Source organism: Macaca thibetana, chromosome 7, assembly GCF_024542745.1.
Source record: "Macaca thibetana thibetana isolate TM-01 chromosome 7, ASM2454274v1, whole genome shotgun sequence".
Lineage (NCBI taxonomy): Eukaryota > Metazoa > Chordata > Mammalia > Primates > Cercopithecidae > Macaca > Macaca thibetana.
Genome location: NC_065584.1, coordinates 134,479,691 through 134,494,980, shown reverse-complemented (window position 1 = coordinate 134,494,980; position 15,290 = coordinate 134,479,691). Strand labels below are relative to the sequence as shown.

At 42.0% G+C, this 15,290-nt stretch overlaps 1 protein-coding gene across 11 annotated transcripts in view; it reads left to right on the top strand.

Moving 5' to 3' along the window:
• Positions 1 to 15,290, top strand: part of ATP8B4 (ATPase phospholipid transporting 8B4 (putative)) — a 314,125-nt gene that overhangs the window by 52,032 nt on the left and 246,803 nt on the right. For 3 of the 11 annotated variants that reach the window (XR_007727270.1, XM_050797119.1, XM_050797126.1), the window contains exons 1-2: positions 4,130 to 4,304; positions 12,903 to 12,994. The exons of 1 other annotated variant lie outside the window; for it this stretch is intronic. The gene's annotated coding sequence lies outside the window, so the exon portion shown is untranslated. Of the gene's footprint in view, positions 1 to 3,641; positions 3,732 to 3,937; positions 4,109 to 4,128; positions 4,305 to 12,902; positions 12,995 to 15,290 lie in introns of those variants that run through there. 7 more of the 11 variants (XM_050797122.1, XM_050797121.1, XM_050797125.1 and 4 more) reach the window with 7 other exon arrangements.

Here is a 15,290-nt window from a genome sequence, read left to right as displayed (position 1 = left end):
TTTTTATTTTTTTTCGGACTGTTAGCTTATTAGGAACTAACAAGACCGTCCCTAACTCATCTACTCATCTTTCAGGACTCAGCTTCACTTGTTCTGAGGGTTTCCCTTGACACCTCCACACTCACACCGAAGTATGACCTCCCCTCTCCTATGGTTCCAAAGCCTGTTTTGACAAGGGGCACCTAAATTAGAGTTACTATCACATTGTGTTACAATTTGTTCACAACTATTTTCTCTTCCACTGGAAGGATTCTTGTTAGGGCAGATATCAACCTAAAAGAAAGAAACCCAGGCAAAATAGATATAACTAGAGGGTTTATTTGGATCAAGCTTGAGGATTGCAACCTGGGAGCATAGATTCAGGTTTTCCGCAGTTACAAGCTGTAGCAGCAGTTACAAGCAGGTTTTTAAAGAAAAGAAGAGGCAGTTTCTAAGTTGTTTGCCAAGAATTTACATTAAAATAACATAAGTTATTGATTGGCTATATGTCATTTCCTTGTATTATAAATTCCAGGAACATGAAGATAATGGGTGAGGCAGCTAGGCAGGAACAAAATGCCTTTAAACAATTGCCCCCACAGATGGGTTTGGGGGCACATGACTGAAGTCTTAGACTCCGGTCTCTTTTGGCCTGATAAATTTTGCGAACCTCCCGTAGTGCAGACTGCTCTGAGCTATTTTTCTTTTCTCATGGAGACCAGGTCTTGGTTACCTTGGAGTCCCCAGTGCCTTGGAGAGGAGTTGATACAGAATTGGGGCTTGGAAAATGGTGAAGAATGTGTGAAATGTCCCAGAGACATGTCCTGATTAAGAGCCTGAACTCCTTTGATCTTGGACCCTACACTTCCTGAGTGTCATATAAGAGGTAGGAAATTTTCATACCCAGTGACCTGGAGGACAGGCTAAAAGGGTAAAGAGATGAAGAGCAGCGCTTCTTTAAAGCCACATGGCTTTGCTTCTTCTCATTAGATGACAGTTTGCTAAGGAGAAAATGGGGCTGGAGTGTTAAAAGACCCTAAGTGTCTGGCTGCTCCTTGGGTCTTGGAGATTCTGAGATAACAAGAACCATGGAACTCTGAAATTGATCCAGATCGGGTTCATTGTTCTACTCCTCCTTTCTTGTAAATGCCCTGATTGTTGGAAGGACTTCTTATGATGTCAATCTATAAAAAAGCAGAGGCCAAAAGTCTTTACTGGATACCTATTATGTGCAAAGAAGATACTATACTCCCCTGATAGCAAGGGATACATTATTTTAGGGAATGTGTCTCTTGCTGATGCCAACAGCCTATTCCAGGATCCAGTTTTGACTGTGGAGCATTCATCACTTAGAAATGAATTGTTAGAATGACTTTTACAACTAGAGCTGCCAATTGTCTGGCTTGGTGTTAGGCCGTCTCGGTCATCTAGTTCTGGAACACATGGTTCAGATAGTGTTTGAAAGGGCAAGTTAAATGTAAATCACCTAATTTTGGTGAGTGGGCTTGCATAACAAGAAGCCCTCTAGGATTTATTGTTCTTGCTTGTGTCTGAGTGTCTGCACTGTAAGGGATATTCAGGAGAACCCTTGAGGAAAGTCCAGATCCCTGTTAGGAGCTGGTTCCCAGAGGTGGCTTTTAGCACCCATAAATTTGGGTATTTTTTTTTTTCTTTTAAAAATCTTACCAGCTTAATTGTAACATAGTGGTGGATTTATATGACTCTTAGGTTTAATTACTGAAATTTTATTAGAGTAGAAAAATCCTCTGCTCCTAAATGTGGGTCTCTTATTTGTGGCTTAACTTCTAACTTTTTGTTTGCATTCTCTTATTCTCTTTTTGTTCTTTTCATGAGTTAGTTGAGTAATAACTAAAACTGAACTGTGAGTCTTTTCATAGAGGTTGGAAAATCCCACATAGGAAATGGCACCACCAGCAATGGTCAGTCGTTTATGTTGGCCAATGTAAAGAAACCTCCTTTATTTCATAGAAGGTTAAGTAATTGGTGGGGAAATTGGGGTGGGGGAGGAGTTGAGTTACCTTGTCATGGTGAACTTCAGCCCAATACACAGTGGAAAGTGCCAGATAATAAATGAAACTACAAGAGGTTAGAAAACTATACTTTCTTTTTAGATATTAAAGGCCATGAGGTCGTATGTTACTTCAGAGATTTGTTGGATCTGTTTCTGAATGGGAGGGAAATTGGTTTCAGTCACTCAAGAGAAGGGGGCATGGTGGGCCAGGAACATTATTAGTGTACTGTACTCCTGTCACCTGCTGAGGTAAGCAGGTTCTGAATAGCTCCTCTGGGGTGCAGGAAGAAAATACTAAAACTTTGAATTGTCCTTATTGATCTCATCCCTTTAAAATGTCTGTTTATGCTGTTTTATGGCGTATGGAAAGGATATGCTTGGGGAATACTGTCCTTGAGAGAGGAGGAGAAGACAGGTAGTTGGATCAGAATGCAAATAACTGGAGATGTGGAGTAGCTCAGAATTCAGAGGTCTCGTAACTGCCCAGTGGGTTCTCATTGCCTGCTGCCTAGACAGAGCCAATTTATTAAGACAGGGGAATTGCAACAGAGAAAGAGTTTAATTTACACAGAGGCAGCTGTATGGGAGACAGGAGTTTTATTATTACTCAGAGCAGTCTCCCTGAAAATTTAGGGATTGGGGTTTTTAAGGATAATTTTGTGGGTAGGGGGTCAGAAAGCGGGGAATGCTGGTTGGAAGAGTTGAAGATGAAATCACAGGAGGTTGAACTGGGTTTTCCTTGCTGTCTTCTGTTCCTGGTTAATTCTGTAAACCATTCAGGAGCAATATGGGGAGGTTCAGAATCTCGCAGCCTCTGGCCGTTATTAAGCTGTTATTTCTAATCTTGTAGCTAATTTGTTAGTCCTACAAAGGCAGACTGGTCCCTAGGTAAGAAGGGGGTTTGTTTGGGGAAGGGCTGTTACCATCTTTGTTGCAAAGTTAAACTATAAACTAAATTTTTCCCGAAGTTAGTTCAGCCTGTGCCCAGGAATGACAAGGACATCTTGGAGGTTAGAAGCAAGATGGAGTCAGTTAGGTTAGATGTCTTTCACTGTCATAATTTTCTCACTGTTATAATTTTTGCAAAGGTGGTTTCAGTCTCCTATCTGCTCTGATTAAGAAAATGTAGTCCTCATTGGATTCTGGAGAGATAGCAGTTTCTTGTTACTGTGGAACCTTGGTAGGAAAAGGCTCTTGTTTCTGTGAAAACCTGAGGGCCCAGTGTGAGGATGTTCCAGGAGAGTGGAGTTGACAGTGCACAGGGGATTAGCTTGCTCTGGTGATAAAGACATGATTAAAATCTATTTGATTTCAGTACTTAACTGGCAAATCTGATGCAACTTCTGGAAAATTCCTAGATGGCTTTAGGCATATTTAAAAGAAGCCATATTCTTCCTTTTAAAAATAGATATGCACCAAAATATTTTATTTTCATCTAATCCCACTTTAATGACCAGAACCCCCTTAAAAGCAATTCCAAACTAAAAAATGTAAAACCATTTCCTATGGGCATTTGTTCTTTGGTATCATCAGGGTTAATGTTTACATCCTCTGTGCTGAAATTAAGGATGTTGGGAAAGAAGTGTCATTGCTTTGCCTACTAAATGTCTCTTGAGTATGCTTAGCTTTCATCCATAAGAGAGCTGAACTTCCCTTGTGATGATTAAAAAAAAAAAAAGACAAAAACCCACTGCTGATTCTTTCATCTCTGCAAAAGCAGGTGGGAACTGCAAAGAGATTTGCTTATCTTGCTCAGTCAAGGGCTGGTAAAAGTTTGGTAAGCAGACCTGATAGCTGATGTCCCCTTCCACAGTTCATTTTCATCCTTATGAATTCTTGATTCCCATAGAGGAAGCCATCCTCAGAAGCCAGCCTCTTGGGATTTTCCTTTTGTTTCTCCAAGATTAACCAGTTCTGTCCTGTCAGCAGGAGCAGGCAACTAGGGAAGGAGAGGCTCTTCAGGGCTTTCAGCATTTTTCCAAGGAGTGCTTTTCTCCCTCAATTCCTCACTGGTAGTGAAGCTGCTTTCTTGTAACGTCTTCCTCCTCTTCTGATGAGATGCTGATTCTGATTGCCATCTAGCAGCTTCCGGTGGTGGTAAGTGGTCAAGAGTGTTTTTCCGGGACTTGATCTCAGGTTTTCAAGAATACCCCCTAGAGACCCAGTCTGTGTTCTGTGTCATCCCTCGAGCTTTCAGAGTAGCCTTGCTTTTCCCCTTGACATAGTCATGTTTGATCTTCCTGCACTGCTGGGAAATCTTCCTTTTGGGGGAGAGGATTAGGTCTGGGTTGAGGTGAGTAGATGGGTAGCATTCAATGGTTAGTGAGATGAAGTGGAAATTTAGCTGTGGGCTGGTTGGAACGATCTGTTTCTTTTCTCCAGATCCCTATTTTTTTTTGCTGTTTTCATCTTGGTGACTAACGTTTCACAAATATTCTTTATTATTCTCCTTTTGTGAAAAAATAAATTTGGGGGAGTTAGTTGGAAATGGGAGATAGGACATTTTCTTTTTTGTTGTTTGAAAGTTCTATTTTTTATTCTGTTAGCATGCCTATTAAATGATCAATGACAGCAGCATAAATGTGCATTTCTTCTTGGTTTGTAGGTCTTGTTCACTTCCTTTGGTAGTAGTTGGTTTTATTTTTTTCATGGAGTTTGTATCCAGTGCACCTATTCAATATATTGTTTATGGTCAATTTATGCTTTAGACATGAACAGTTTGCACTGAGCTAGCCCTCTGCGGTTGAGGGTTATGTTTTCAGTGCTAAAATTTGTCTGAACAGAAAAAGGTATCCTTCTAGTTGTTTTGTTTATAGGCAAGAGAGTGTCTCGGGTCCCTGGTTAACAATTAGCTGTTTTGAAGAAAAGAAAACTGGTGAAAAACATTAATTGGAAGCTGAAGGCTTGTTAGAAAGGAAATGAGGAAATAGAGGTGTTCTTGTGGGATTACCAACACCTGTGCCCATGAAGCATCCCCTTTTACTCAGCTGTTGCTCCATGCTGGCCTTTAATGCAAAATGTAATCTCAGAGTGATTTCAGTTTTGATTTTTTAAAATTTATTTTTTATTTTTTATGTGATATGTAATAACTGCACATATTTATGGGGTACATGTGATATTTTGGTACATGCATACGATGTGCAATGATCAAATCAGGGCAATTAGCATATATATCACCTCAAACACTTATCATTTCTTTGTGTTGGGAACATTTCAAATCTGCTAGCTATTTTGAGGTACAATAAATTAGCATTATCTTTGTCATCCTACTGTGTTATCAAATACTAGAATCTGTTCCTTCTATCTAACTATATGTTTGTACCCATTAACCAGCCTGTCTTCATCCCCTTCTTCCTCTTCCCCTTCCTAGCCTCTGGTAACCACCATTCTCCCTCTCTACCTTCATGAGATCAACTTTTTTTAGCTCCCACATATGAAAGAGGATATGTGATATTTGTCTTTCTGTGCCTGGCTTATTTTGCTTAACATAATATCTTCCAGTTCCATCCACGTTGCTGCAAATGATAGAGTTTTATTCTTTTTCATGGCTGAATAATATTCCATTGTATATAAATACCACATTTAAAAATTTTATTCCTCAAGAATAAACATAATTGCTTCCATATCTTGGCTATTGTGAATAGTGCTGCAATAAACAAGGGAGTGCAGATATCTCTTCAATGTACTTATTTTATTTCTTTTGGATATATTCCCAGTAGTGGGATTGCTGAATCATATGGTGGATCTATTTTCACTTTTTTTGAGAAACCACAGAGTGATTTATTTTAACCTATATTGTGCCTGTATATTGTCTCTGCAGAAGTCTTTAAAAATGAGGGAACAAATGATTTTTTTGTATCCCTGGAGGATTTTTTTGTGGGTGGGAGAATTTTATTTTGTTCATATGTGGCATATTGAATATTTTCATTTAGTGGGAAAAAAGTTAACTCACCATCTAAAAGTAAATTGGAAATTGTAGCTCTCATTGAAATTAAACTTAATGTATGTTTGGCTGGATGCAGTGACTCACGCCTGTAATCCCAGCACTTTGGGAGGCTGAAGTGAGCGGATTACTTGAGGTCAGGAGTTTGAGACTACCCTGGCCAACATGGTGAAACCCCGTCTCTACTAAAAATACAAAAATTTGCCAGGCTTGGTGGCGCATGCCTGTAATCCCAACTACTCAGGAGGCTGAGGCAGGAGAATTGTCTGAACCGTGTGGTGGAGGTTGCAGTGAGCTGAGATCAGGCCACTGCACTCCAGCCTGGGTGACAGAGCGAGACTCTGTTTCTAAAAAGAAATATAAAATAAAAAAATAAATAAAAAACAAAACTTAATGTGTGTAATCTAGATTCTTGTATAGCATGAGTAGGAATTAGAAACAAGTATTTATTTTTAGAATTTCTCATGAAAACATATTAAAAAATGGTAACCCCCTAGCAACATTATATATTTCAAATATAATAAAAATTCTTGTTAAATATTACATATTGATTGTTATGTTTTTGGAAACATGTTCCTTCCTTACTTTAAAGCTACCTTGCTTTTCTTTCTCCTTTTATTTACTCAACTGAAATTTGAGTACCTACCCAGTGCCAGGCACTGTGCTAGATGCCTGGGGGAAGAGGTCACAGAGGGAGGGCCACAGCATTTCATTTCAATGGATCCTTCTCTGACCTTTCTTTTGCAGTTGAGCGCCCTCTAGAGCTCTGTCCTTGTTCCTCATCCTGTCTTTTCCTCACCTCTTCTTTCTGGGTGAGGTCATTCATTCCCCTTGACTTCACTCCTTCCTTATATGTTGATGATTCCAAGTCTACAAATCTGTTTTTTTGTCTTTTGTGCTGTGAAGATGTTTTCAATGATCAAGAGGTATTTTAAGTCTACATTTTCAAACTAAATTCATTATTTTTTCATCCCAATTCCTTCTTCTGCCCGTTCACCTTTTCCTCCTTTTCCCTTCACTGCTGTATTTATCATCATAGTGGCACCTCTATTCCCTCAGAGTCCCAAGGCAAAAACCTGGAAGTCACCCCAGATTCCTCCTTGTTCTGCATCCAAACACACAGACCGTTTATTTTATTTTGAAAAGACGGGATCTCACTATGTTGCCTAGGCTGGTCTCTAACTCCTGGGCTCAAGCAATCCATCTGCCTCGGCCTTCCAGCTGGGATTACAGGCATGAGCCACCATGTCTGGCCCATACAGATCATTTATCATTTATAAACTGCATATTTAACTATGGAAACATTTCTAGAATTCAGCCCCATTTGCCAGTTGTCATTGCTCCCCCATCTCCTTTTCTGCCAGCCCATACTGTGAGATTAACCTTCCTAAAATCTCTGACAGCCTGGACTGGCACAGAAAGACAAAAAGGAACAAGGATAATGGAAAAGAGGGCTGAATTCTAATTGTGCCATTCTACTTAGATACCTCTTCTGTCTCCCTGCAACCTGCAGGAGCAACCACAGGATCTTGACCATAGCGATGCTCTGTGTCACCTTATCTATAAAATGGGGATAATGATAATTCCTGCTCATAGAGTTTTGGTGAGGACTGAATAAGACAACACACGTCAAGTGCTTAGCACAAGGCCAAGTCCCCAGTGAATGGCAGTGATGATGAGGACACTGATGAAAATGATCCTGTCTTTCAGAATCCAACTCTTACCTTCCTTGCCAGCCCCATATCACTGCACATTCTTCCTGTGCCTGTATGATCTGCTTGCCATAACTATCACTGCTCCCCAAACCTTCCTTCCCTTTCATAACACTTGGCCTTTCCTCATGCTATTCCTTTAACTTGTCCTTACCTTGTTTTGTTTAGCAAGCTCTTCCTTTCCTTTCAAAACGACTCAACTCAGAATTGCCATCTGTGAGGTCTTCGCTGACTCTGCAAAGTCAGCGTGTGTCATTCTGACTCTGCAAAGTCAGAATGCAGAATGTGACTGCATTCCCTCTGCCTCCATAGTTCTCCATCCCTCCTTCTACCATAGCCCTGCACTCATCATCCTTTTTAAAAATATTTATTTATTTATTTATTTTGAGACAGGGACTTGTGTGTCACCCAGGCTGGAGTGAAGTGGCGCAATCACAGCTCACTGCAACCTTGAGCTTCTGGGCTCAAGTGGTCCTCCCACTTTAGCCTCCCAGGCAATGGGACTGGAGGTGTGAGCCACCATGCCCGGCTAATTTTTTGTGTTGTTTGTAAAGACGGGATTTCGCCATGTTTCCCAGACTGCTCTCAAACTTCTGGACTCAAGTGAGGAGATAGGGGGCATCTGCTTACCTTGGACTCCCAAAGTCTTGGGATTACAGGTGTGAGCCACTGCGCCTGGCCTACACTCACCATTTGAATGGTCTTTTATGTGTCTGTCTGCTCTCATCTTCCCCAGACTGTGGGCTTTCGAAAGACTGGAAATGAATTTTTGCCTCCCTCGTGCCCAGCCCAGGTTAGATATAGACTAGGCACCTGATAAGTCTTTGATAATTGAATGTCAGTAGAGGGAGGAGATGGTTCTCAAATTTGGTAGGAGGTTTTCTTCACGTGGAGAGTTAAAAAAAATACATTTTAAGAAAGATAAAAATAATCATCGCTTTCCCTTATTGAGTACTAACTTTGTGGCAGGAGGCATTGAGCCAATTTCTTTATGGGAATGGATTGGTTTAGTTTTCCTAGTGATCCTATGAGTTGCTCTGAGTCCACAGAGGAGAAAACTGGAGCTTAGAAGGGAGGGGAACTTACTTGAGATTCTAGGGTTAACAGGAGCAAACTTGGGCGGCCTAACCCCTCAGCACTGGCGGAGCAATAGGGAAGTGAGAAGAGGAAGGAAGATGGCCAAAGCAGGGTTGAGAGAAGAGGGACAGGATGAGGACAAGGAGGGGAAAATGAGAAAGAGACCAGCAAGAGCAGGCTAGGAAAGGAAGAGAAGGAAAAGAGAAAAGGAAAATAGAATGCATTTCTATAAGTGCTTCCATTGTTTCCTGAAGTTTTGATTGAAGTAACTCAGGAAGGGAAAACCAAACATTGTATGTTCTCACTCTTAAGTGGGAGCTAAGCTATGAGGATGCAAAGGCATAAGAATGACACAGTGGACTTTATGGACTCAGGGGGAAAGGGCAGGAAGGGGGTGAGGAATAAAGGACTACAAATTGGGTGCAGTGTATACTACTTGGGTGATGGCTGCACCAAAATCTCACAGATCACCACTAAAGAACTTACTCATGTAACCAAACACTGTTTCCCAATAACCTATGGAAATAATAATAATAATAATAAAAAAAAGAGGAAACCAGGAGACCAAGAAGGAAAATGAACAGGGGATACGTGAGAGGAAGAAGGGCAGCTTTGAAATGTTGTGGCTGGGTAACGGCTGCATGACTAGAATATAAAGAGACTCCTGTATGGACATGACAACTCACAACAATTAACCTGCCATTTGTTATACAGGAAATATAACAATAATTTATTGTTGAGGCATGGTAATTGCATATACCTGTAGTTGCAAGCCATTTATAAATTTGACTTTTTTTTTTTTTTTTTTTTTTGAGATGGAGTTTTGCTCTGTTGCCCAGGCTGGAGTGCAGTGGTACGATCTCAGCTCACTGCAACCTCTGCCTCCTGGGCTCAAGCGATTCTCCTGCCTCAGCCTCCCAAGTAGCTGGGACTACAGGCATGCACCATCACGCCCAGCTAATTTTTGTATTTTTAGTAGACATGGGGTGTCTCCGTGTTGGTCAGGCTGGTCTTGAACTCCTGATCTCAGGTGATCCACCCGCCTCGGCCTCCCAAAATGCTGGGATTACAGGTGTGAACCACCGTGCCCGGCCTTATAAATTTGACTTTTACACGCGCCCACACATACACACATACACAGATTTGCTTAATATTTTTTTTTACTTCTACTTTTGTACAGTTCCTACAATCTACAAGCACTGTGGCTGTTGGCAGCTGTCACCGATACCAAATAGAATTATCTCTAGTGCCCACCGTCACACTCACACTCAAAGCTGCACACGTTCAGGGCAGAAGCCTGGGCTTGTTCCTTTTCTCTCACTGGTCTTAGCTCTTAGGCTGAGATTTCTCTGCTTCATCTGGATCGCCAGTCTCTGGGGTCTCGTAGCTGAGTTTCAGTTCCCCAATCCTACCTGATCCTCAGGGGGCCAGCACTGGGGCTGCAGGTAGTATTTTGGGTTGGCAGGCAGGGATGCCTGTGGGTGTGACAGCAAGGTCACCCCTACATGGGTCCCAAGGTGGGAGGACTCTCTGAGGCTTTGCTCTTCAGGCTCTGGGAACCTAGGGCCAGAGGGAGGAAAGGGGAAGGGCTGGGCAGCCGGAGGAGAGACGGGCTTGTTCCTTCCTCCTGTCATCCTTGCTTGCCATCCTCAGGCTGGGCTCCTGCTCAAGCCCGCACTGGTGCAGCCCTCACAGGGAGCCTCTTCCTCTCCATGCTTCGTTGGGTTAGTCCTCAGAGAGATGTTGGGTTGGGATGGGAAGCAGGGGCCTTATTGAGAATTGTGAAGAAACGTTAGGGAAACGGAAAGGAAACTGGGAGAGAAGGAGATGGAGTAAGAGGAGAAAAAGTAGCCTGGGGAGGTGGAAATGAGGTGGAGGGAACACACTTTTACGGAGTGAACTGTTCATATCTGTGTACTTAACCTCACACAGCTTGGAGGAAGGCATTCCCATCTCCACTTTACAGATGTGGAGATTGAGTCTCAGGCAGGGTACGTGACTTGCTCAAAATAATGGTAGATAGAAAGCCACTGAGCTGGGACTTGAACCTTGCTATTCTAAAAGTCTCTTCTGTGTAGAACTCTGTCTCCAAAGAGGAGAGGAGGCAAGCAGAACAGAACAGAGAAGGGAGCATAGAAAGAGATCTAGGGTTGGGTACATTGGGTATTGAGTCTGGGCTTGGGCATGTTCCATATTGGGTCCCTTCGTCTTTGGCCTGCTTTGTCCTGAGTCTTCAGAGAACTGGAGAACACCCACACCTAAAGGAAGTAGAAGATCCCCACCCTGGTGGGAACACTTCAGTTCCTCCCTAGGCTCTCAGATAGGAGACAGGCAGGGAGGGGCTCGCCTGGGCAGGTCTCCGGGCCAGCGAGGTGGACTGCCAAGGCTCTGCCTGTGCTTTTTCCTGACCTCCACTGCTCCTGTCTCTTTCTCAACTGCCCTGGCTCCTTCCTTTTCCCGTTCTTTTCCAATCTTCTCTAATTCCTTTGCTTTTCTGTCACTCTACTTCATATCTTCAATCTTTCTCTTTCCACTGGCCCTAACCCCTCAGTTTACCACATGCCCCCTAGCTCCTCACTGCAAACATAGCTTCTGTTTAAGTCCCATCATCTGTTCACCCTTATGTCCGTTTATTTATTTATTTGTGTAGAGACAAATAAATAAATAATTATTTATTTGCTCAGGCTGGTCTAGAACTCCTGGATTCAAACGGTCCTCCCACTTCAACCTCCCAAAGTGTTGGGATTACAGGCATAAGCCACCCTGCCCAGCCATTATCTCCTTTCTTTTATTGCAGAATGTCTTAAAGGAGTTACACTTGCTGTCCTCATTTGTTCCTAATGTTTACGCAGAAACGTTGACAAAGAGACATCAATGGTCTGCCTTTAAGATAACTAATATCAAATGCACACTCTCATTATGTGCCCTGTCCCCACGACCCACCCAGGTTGGCTCTGAGGTTTACAGAGCGTATTTGCCCCAGATTCTGTAATGAGTTAGTGGAAAAAGCAGGAATCCAAGAACAGGGTGTGTGGCCCCAAAGGACAGGCTTCTGACCACCATGTCCTGCTTCCCCATACCCCCCGAACAGCTCTGAGGGCTGTTCTCTTGGATGGCTTTTGGTGAGTTTACTATGGCCAGAGTGGGCCATTTGTCCTGTAGACTGTGGACTGTAATTCAATAGCACACCCAAAACAGATCTTTCTTGGGGGCAGATTAATAGTAGCTCAGGAAACTGATGATATAAAATAAGAATGACAATTTATTAATTTAAAATACATACTCTGTCAGGAGACCCAGAATGTTCACTCCAGCATGACAAGTGCATTCTTTCCCTGTGGGCAGGCTTCTGTGGGAAAGCAGATTATTATCAGCAGGTTGCTTGGTGAGCATGGAATCAGAGCAAGGGGAATTAGCTGTAATAACTTGATTGCTGTACGGCCTCAGATCATTAAAGAGACTCTCCATTTTAATCCTTTGCTTAAAGTGTTGCGTCACCTGCACCCAGATGTGCCCATTTTCAGTGTAAGAAGAGACTTCTTTGTGGAAGGCTGATCTCTTCCTCACAGGATGCTTAAGTAGCAATTCCAGCATGGAGGTCTTGTTATCTTCAATCTCAAGGTGTCTAAAACCAACTCTTTAATTTCCCTGCACAAACTGGCATCTTCTTTTGACTTTGCTATTTCTTGCATTAGAAAATTATTTTCCATGATCAAGATTCAACACCTGAACCTGAAATATAAAAAAAAAATTATGGAAGTGCGAATTTCAATCTTTAAAACAAATATGCATTGCTTTTAAAAATAAATTAATATATGTAAAGTCCTTAGCTATTATTTGCCACATTCCTCTCTCTACTTTCTCACACTTCCCTTATTAAAAACAACCCTCTAGGATTTTCACGTGAAGAAACTACCATTTTAATCCCTGGCATAAGATGAAGCTAAGGAAAGATAAGACCCATCCAGCAGCTTTCGTTTTTCCATTTCCTCTACTTTGAGGCAGTTTTTAAGAGGGAGAACTTATTCTTGTAAATATTGTTTGCTTCAGTACTTGTAAAGGGTTAAATTTCAAAATTCTAAGTTCCTGCTTCTAGAGCTAGACTTGACTTTAGCAAACCTTTTTCTTTCAACTGATTTTGTTTACTCTATTTCCTTAGATCTTTACTGTTCCAAAAGTTCAGCAAAAGATGACTTTTTCTTTACTCCGACAACCTTTAGAGGTGGAGCGAATATCAGTGGTGGTATTTCGGTGAGTTGATAAATTTGCAAGAATGACAGGACTAAATGTTGCTTCTAGAGTTAAACTAGAATCTGCTACATTACTATGAGTCCTCCGTAAAGTATACCTGATTGTCATTGCTACTAGAAAAAGACTGGATTTGAGGAAACATGGACTTGAATGTCAATTCTTATTTTTTCGATGTTACTTTATGTTTTAGAGAGTGACAACACTTGACTAGGATCATTAATAAGAAACAACTTCTGGAAATCTTAGAGAAATATTGTTTATTTCATGCAATAGTGATTATATAATTCCCATGACAGAATATTTTCTACACAAGGAAAAATGGCTAAAATTGAAAAATAGATTTATTCAGTATGTTCAAAATAAAAGGTTTCAAAGACACTTTGGAAGATGGTATTGGAGAAATTAACAATAGCAACATAGCTGTATGTTTTAAAAGTAATTTTAGGAAGAATATGGAAGAATATGACATTGCTTTATGTTTGAATGTCTAGAAACTTTTAAACTGAGAAGTGCTAGCAGGAAGATCTAAAATAAGATAGAGAAGAGGTTACACAGATATTTTCTCCTTAGTTACCTTATATTACACAATTGTATTTAAGTTCATCTTTGTTATCTGTTAGTACCAATCCCGCAAACCAATCTAGCAAACCGATAAGGACAAAGAAAGGATAAGCTGCCAAGTGCCTGGTACTTTGATTAGCTTTCTGAGAGATAAATGTCTTCTGTCTGCATTCTCATTGCCACTGTTTGGGTACAGAGTCCCCTCTTTTTTTCATCTTGCTTAAAGAATTGTTCTTCTTTTCCTCTGCTCTGGGGACTCAGCCCATGAACACAGAACATGTTGACTTAGTCCCACTGGAGAATTTTCAAGCCCTAACAAGTTGCCTTGGAACTTGCTGATGAGCCTTTATCCTCTGGGCAAGTGGGGCCACCAGATACAGATGTCATTGTCACAGAATTCATTCACCTGCCCAGTACCATTTTGTATTTGTTGCTATGACTATTCTGCGAAACAAAAACAATTTTGTTTTTTGTTTGAGTATTTCGTGAAACAAAGAAACAACAAAGTCCTTCACCGATGAAAACTCACTTGTGTCTGTGGTATTTTTCACAGGAAGTCTTTACCACCAAACATCCTTTTTGTGTATCTTCCTTTATAACTATAGTGCCTCCTCTCCCCAGATTTGCTCATTTGCTCTTCTTTCTTCTGCTCTTCAATTTGCCTGCAACACTCTTCCTATTGCTAACCCAGTTTTGCTCATGCTTTGAGGTTCTTCCCAGGCTGAAGATAAGAGTGTGTAAGAAGATAGGGACCAGAAAAAGGGAGGGAGCAGCCAAAAAAGCTGCAGCCACTCCAGCTTGAGAAGGCAGATCTGAGACATTTTGGGCCTGGGGACTGGGGTCTGGGATCCAGGGAGGGATAGTTACTAAAAGGAAAGTGTCTTTTAGCATTTGGAAGCCCTTCCTCCATTTCTTGTGGAAATTAATCTTTCATTCAACAAGTGTTTACTGAGCATTACTATGTGCCAGACAGGCATTAGATGCTGGAGATACAGCTATGGAGCCCTGTCCTAAAGGAGTTTGTGGAATAATAGGAAAATAGCCAATATAATAGAAAAATGTATTCTAGAGTGATTGGGGCTCTCACATGGGCAGTGCCAGGTTCTACGGGAACGCACAGGAAATGCTCCTCCTATCTCTGATTTGGGGAAGTCGGAGAAGGCCTCCTAAAGGAAATGATATATGAGTTGCCATTGGACAGATGAAAAGGAGCTAGTCTGATAAAGGGAGTGGAGACGGATGGCTACAGGCAGAGGGAAGAGCATGTGTGAAGGCTCCCAAATGGAAGGAAGCTGAGTTGTATATTTCTGGAGTGCAGACATGAGGAGGTGCAGAGAAGCATGGGAACAGGGAAGGAGAGTGATGAGGAATCAGGCTGGAAAGATGAGCAGGGACCACGTTGCAGAAGGTCCTAGGAGTCATGTTACAGCTTTTTTCCTGAGGCCAACAAGAGGTGTTGGCAGGGTTTTTAGCAGGAGTGTGACATGATGCCATTCTCCTTTTATAATGATGACTCTGGCTTTGATGTGGACACTGGTCTACAGGTGGCCACGCCTGGAACAAGGGAGGAACATAGCGGGAGAGCAAGCACTGGTCAGCAGGCATGTCCTGGAGATAACCCACTGCTTGGGGCTGTGGTGGGGGAGTAGAGAGGTGGGGCTAGGAGGGATGGTCTTGGGCAGCCTTGCTGGCAGCTGGTTGAAGGTGCGGAGGGAGCCACAGGGGAGTTACTGAT